The sequence below is a fragment of the Nylanderia fulva genome, unplaced genomic scaffold (genome assembly GCF_048542155.1).
Source record: "Nylanderia fulva isolate GAGA-0341 unplaced genomic scaffold, ASM4854215v1 Scaffold90, whole genome shotgun sequence".
Classification (NCBI taxonomy): Eukaryota; Metazoa; Arthropoda; class Insecta; order Hymenoptera; family Formicidae; genus Nylanderia; species Nylanderia fulva.
Window position 1 is genome coordinate 5,989 of NW_028191027.1, and position 6,200 is coordinate 12,188.

At 29.7% G+C, this 6,200-nt stretch overlaps 1 pseudogene; it reads right to left on the reverse strand.

The window, feature by feature from the left end:
• Positions 1-3,335: 3,335 nt before the first annotated feature.
• Positions 3,336-4,184, reverse strand: LOC146719651 (dynein light chain roadblock-type 2-like; annotated as a pseudogene).
• Between the last annotated feature and the right edge of the window lie 2,016 nt (positions 4,185-6,200).

A 6,200-nucleotide genomic window follows, 5' to 3' on the forward strand; every position in this document is an offset into this window, starting at 1 on the left:
TTTAACTAGGCTCTGTAATATATAAATATAAATTTAAATTTGGCCGTGTCCAAGTAAAAAAAAAAAAAAAAAAAAAATTTGGTGCCTTGTGCACAGGTATTTAATTCTAACGAAAAAATTTAGTTTCGTTTAGAATAACGCACTGTCATCCGCGATTTGGCTCTTATTGCCTATCTTATATATGTTAAATTTATATTTATATATTACAGAGCCTAGTTAAACTCTTAATTTATACACGCTGGCTTAAAGGCGTTTATTTACCAACATTAATATATATAACAGAGAAAAGTATAGAATCGAAAGGATCTGAATAGCTCAGTTGGAAGAGCAGTCGCCCGGCAAGCGAAAGGTCTCGGGTTCGATTCCCGATTCTGCGACTTTCGGATCTATATTTTTCTCTCGCACTTTATTTCTTTAGGGGGAATAGGGGATACATGGAATTAAAAATCTCTTGTAGAGATTATTCCAATTTTATATCTTGGCCGTGTCCAAGTAAAAATTTGGTGCCTTGTGCACAGGTATTTAATTCTAACGAAAAAATTTAGTTTCGTTTAGAATAACGCACTGTCATCCGCGATTTGGCTCTTATTGCCTATCTTATATATGTTAAATTTATATTTATATATTACAGAGCCTAGTTAAACTCTTAATTTATACACGCTGGCTTAAAGGCGTTTATTTACCAACATTAATATATATAACAGAGAAAAGTATAGAATCGAAAGGATCTGAATAGCTCAGTTGGAAGAGCAGTCGCCCGGCAAGCGAAAGGTCTCGGGTTCGATTCCCGATTCTGCGACTTTCGGATCTATATTTTTCTCTCGCACTTTATTTCTTTAGGGGGAATAGGGGATACATGGAATTAAAAATCTCTTGTAGAGATTATTCCAATTTTATATCTTGGCCGTGTCCAAGTAAAAATTTGGTGCCTTGTGCACAGGTATTTAATTCTAACGAAAAAAATTTAGTTTCGTTTAGAATAACGCACTGTCATCCGCGATTTGGCTCTTATTGCCTATCTTATATATGTTAAATTTATATTTATATATTACAGAGCCTAGTTAAACTCTTAATTTATACACGCTGGCTTAAAGGCGTTTATTTACCAACATTAATATATATAACAGAGAAAAGTATAGAATCGAAAGGATCTGAATAGCTCAGTTGGAAGAGCAGTCGCCCGGCAAGCGAAAGGTCTCGGGTTCGATTCCCGATTCTGCGACTTTCGGATCTATATTTTTCTCTCGCACTTTATTTCTTTAGGGGGAATAGGGGATACATGGAATTAAAAATCTCTTGTAGAGATTATTCCAATTTTATATCTTGGCCGTGTCCAAGTAAAAATTTGGTGCCTTGTGCACAGGTATTTAATTCTAACGAAAAAATTTAGTTTCGTTTAGAATAACGCACTGTCATCCGCGATTTGGCTCTTATTGCCTATCTTATATATGTTAAATTTATATTTATATATTACAGAGCCTAGTTAAACTCTTAATTTATACACGCTGGCTTAAAGGCGTTTATTTACCAACATTAATATATATAACAGAGAAAAGTATAGAATCGAAAGGATCTGAATAGCTCAGTTGGAAGAGCAGTCGCCCGGCAAGCGAAAGGTCTCGGGTTCGATTCCCGATTCTGCGACTTTCGGATCTATATTTTTCTCTCGCACTTTATTTCTTTAGGGGGAATAGGGGATACATGGAATTAAAAATCTCTTGTAGAGATTATTCCAATTTTATATCTTGGCCGTGTCCAAGTAAAAAAAAAAAAAAAAAAAAATTTGGTGCCTTGTGCACAGGTATTTAATTCTAACGAAAAAAATTTAGTTTCGTTTAGAATAACGCACTGTCATCCGCGATTTGGCTCTTATTGCCTATCTTATATATGTTAAATTTATATTTATTTATTTAATCATTTTTATCATTGTGATTGTAGTGGCAAGGATTTTATTGCTCAGTGTCATTGCAAGCATCTGGCCTGTATATACCATAATATATTGTGTAATACATGGGCTAATAAGTATGACAATATGGATTTTGATAGCAGTCCCATGGAAATATTGGAATTTTGTCGGACTTGCAGTCATCCACCACAGTATGCAGCCTACAATTAAAGAACGCATTATATTCCATATTAATTTGCTTCCGTTATTGCATAGTGCACATTTGTATATATCTCAATGCTGTAGATAGCAAAACCATTTTGAAAACATCTATCTTTCTATGTTATCTGCTTTTTGAAAATATTGCCAGCAAATTATTATGGCAATATGCTTCGCTCATCTGCAGTTAAAGAGGCTTAGATGCTTTAATATAATCTTTATTATTTGTATCATTTCCTTTTTCTTGGGAATTACAGCAATGCTTTTGTACTATATTGTCTTGCATCCCTCAAAAAGACAACATACTTCAAACGCACCAGTTCAAGCAATGATAACTTTGATATTTATTTATTTTTGCTTTAAAAAATGAGAGATAAACTCTACATATGCAATATTAACCTTATCTATGACTTTTATAAATCTTATATAAAATCTAACTCTCTCTTAATCTTTATTATGAAAAGAATCTCGGTATTATATGAAATAATTTAAATTGTAATTAATAGTTTTAACTTTCAAAATTTTGCAAATAAAATAACTCATACATTGTATTTCTAACCATATATATAAAAAAAGATAGGAAAATATAAATAAATAAATATATATTTATATTTATATATATATATATATATATATAAAATAAAATGTTGGATTTTTATTATATATATATAATTTTAAAAAATCTTTTTTATATGCTTTGAATTTTAATCCCTACAATTTTGATTATTGTATTTTAATTGATTATTTTTTATAAGTATTTTTATTTTATCTTAAAAAGACTGCATAGAATTATTTGTGCGACACTCTTATATGTATGTATAATTAATGGGACCAACTACACATTTTTTTTTCCACTGAATAAAAACAATCTCAATATTAAAATTAATTATAAAAAAGATACTGTGATTTTTTATTGATGAGAAATTACATTTATAATTGTATTAAATACAAAATAAACTGCCATGATTACTATATATCATTTTTTCATATTATCAAACTTAAAAATATAATATTTTTTACCAAAGAAAAAAGCACTATTTAAAAACTCAAAAAGTTCATAATTTGTTAAATTATTAATTAAATCTGCATTTTGTAATTTTTAAGCTTTATTTCTTTTATTTTTCTTTATTTAATTGAATAGTATTAACATCCAATGTAGCATACAGATTAAATTAAAAACCCAAAAAAAATAAATCTTAACTTTGAAATATATTTTTGTTTCTTTTAAATATCAATCAACTGGATTTTGTACTATATTAATATAATTCTTTATTGGTGCCATCAAAATTTATGTTTTTTGCTACGTATGCGCAAGAAAGTTAAATCATTTGTTGGATTCAGTCACGTACGACAGAACGAGCTTTAAACTGACAATTGACTTATCAAACCTGCGTATTGAACTGTTGTCGTATTATCTAAAAGTTGACTTTTAGGAATACCTAAAACAAATATAATTTTAAAAAATTTTTGTTTTCAACTTCAAGTAAATCAATGTCAAAGATCTCATGTAATACCTTCTGCATTCACCACTATTTTTCCAACTACCCTTTTATGAGACTGAATTTGTTTTCAATTTTCCTTCAACCTCTTATAATTTTTCAAACGAATTTATTAATAAAATTTTATTTTAAATATTCCAATAACGGAAGCAAATCATATGGAATAAATGCGTTCTTTAATTGTAGGCTTTCATATGTGGTGGATGACTGAAAAAATCCGACAAAATCCAATATTCCGGGAATCTATCAAAATCTATTTTTGTCAACTTAGCCAATGTATTACACAATTATATTATGGTTATACAGGCCAATGCTTGCAATACACGAGCAATAAAATCCTTTCCACTACAATCACAATGATAAAATGATTAAAAATTTAAAATAAATTTTAAAAATATATTATTTTGATACAAAGTGTGTGATGAATAATATTTAATTTTGTATATTAATTATTGGATATATATGTACCTTGCAATAAGAAATGCCAGAAAAATTGTAAAATAGTTCCTATAGCACTGATATTAGATTTATCTTGTTAAACTAATCGAATGCTGCGATAAACTAGCCCTTGCCCAACCCATGCTCACAAGTGAGCTGATAATGCTACCTGCTTGATGTACAACTGAAAAAAAATATAGAGCTAAATTAGAAAATTATTAAAAATATGCATACTCATACATAGGCCCTTTATATAATTGAAATATTAAATTGAAATAAAGCAAAATATCTGATTTGGGATCAAGACTGTAAAACTTCAACCATTAATTAATTATGACAATAAATTTTTCAAATAATAACTTAAAATTGAATGTAAAAATTGAAATTGAAAATATCAACCCCGCCACGCTGTTTAATATGCGGAGGGCAACTATTATTAAAAATATATGCATACTCATACATAGGCTTTATATAATTGAAATTTATTGAAATATTATGACCATAAATTTGCAAATAACATTAAAATTGAATGTAAAAATTTAAATTGAAATATCTACCCCGCACGTTGATTTTGGAAAAATCTAACCCCGCACGCTGTCAATATAGCGGAGGGCAAAATATCGCCGTCTGTTGTAAAACCGTGGAGAGATTGGACATTTCCAATACATGCATCTATTGCATGTGTTGTGTACGTGTGATATATGTGTGCGCATGTGTTGTATACGTGTGAATACTTGTAGCACGATACTCTATGTTTTGAGTGGTCGATGATGATATGATGACGGGGACGTTTCTTAATAGAAATTTTTCATATTTCGACTTTGCATTTATATATCTCTGCTTACAAATCACGTAGAGCAGAAATAAAGACACTTTTATTATATAATTCGAAACTCAATCTATCGATTAAGTCTAGTATAAACTCGATTGCTTCAGCCATTATTGAGGATTCGAAATATTATAAAGACTCAAATGTCCGACTCGCGTTAAGATACACGGTGTCTCCGCTACGCCCTTAACTGGTCGCGAGACACTACCGTGTCTCTTGATTATTTATCACGATAACCTCGGTATTGCGCGTGTGATTATTTGCCGATATTATATAAAGTTTTTTCGAGAGACGTATCTGGAAACAATTTTCAAACCAATCGATTCGATACTTTACTAATCCTAGAATTACTTTATTAATCCACAGATTTTTCCGTGACGTTTTTATAGTTTTGGCGATTCTACTTATTCTCAGTAATTTTACAAAGAAAGCAAAACCGAGTAAAGAAATTATAAGTTCTGTTAATGCACAAGAGAATTCTCTTTAGAATTTATAGTATTGAAAGGGAATTTTATAAGAGTTTTTCTCTGATTAATATTTACTATGATAAAAATATTAATATCTACCGCAAGAAGATAAAATTTTGTCCGATTAATTTACTATGTACATTATTAATATTTTATTGTGATAAATATTAATCAGGAAATTCTTATAAATTCTTCCAATACCCATATTTCCGAATTCCATGATTGTTCAGGTAAATTCTAAGAGAAAATTCTCCGTGTAGAATAATTTTTAAACTTTTTGCGATCTTTTGTTGCATCTAAAATGCAAATTTATAAAATCACATGTTAAATCGTTAGTTTCCTCGAACTGCATTCCCATTGTCTTATGTTACGATTTATCGATTTATCGCGAGGGCAATTCCGCGCGCGTCCTTTCCCAAAATATATTGATTATACGGTTAAGAGTAATTACGTTAATTTGAACGGAGAGAGAAGAGTCATCCCAGTTATCGAGTCTGAACGAACGATCGTTTAACGGCCAATTAATCTCTCGTCAGGTTCTACCAGGGATCGCTGTTTTTGCCGTTGTCTCGTGATTACCAACTATTCTACAACCCTATCCAGCTGTTAAAAATTTGGGGGAAGTCGGGTGAGTGTTACCAAAAATTATTTTATCAAGCTAGTAGATTGAATCGCATATATGGATATCTAATAATTTTTTATCGCAAATATATATATATATATATATATATATATATATATTTTATTCTTTGGCTTATTTTTATCGTACGGAGAGAATTTTCTCTTAGAATTTATACCCTGAAAATCATGATAATCATGAAACAATATATTGGAAGAATTTTGTAAAATTTTCTTTTAAAATA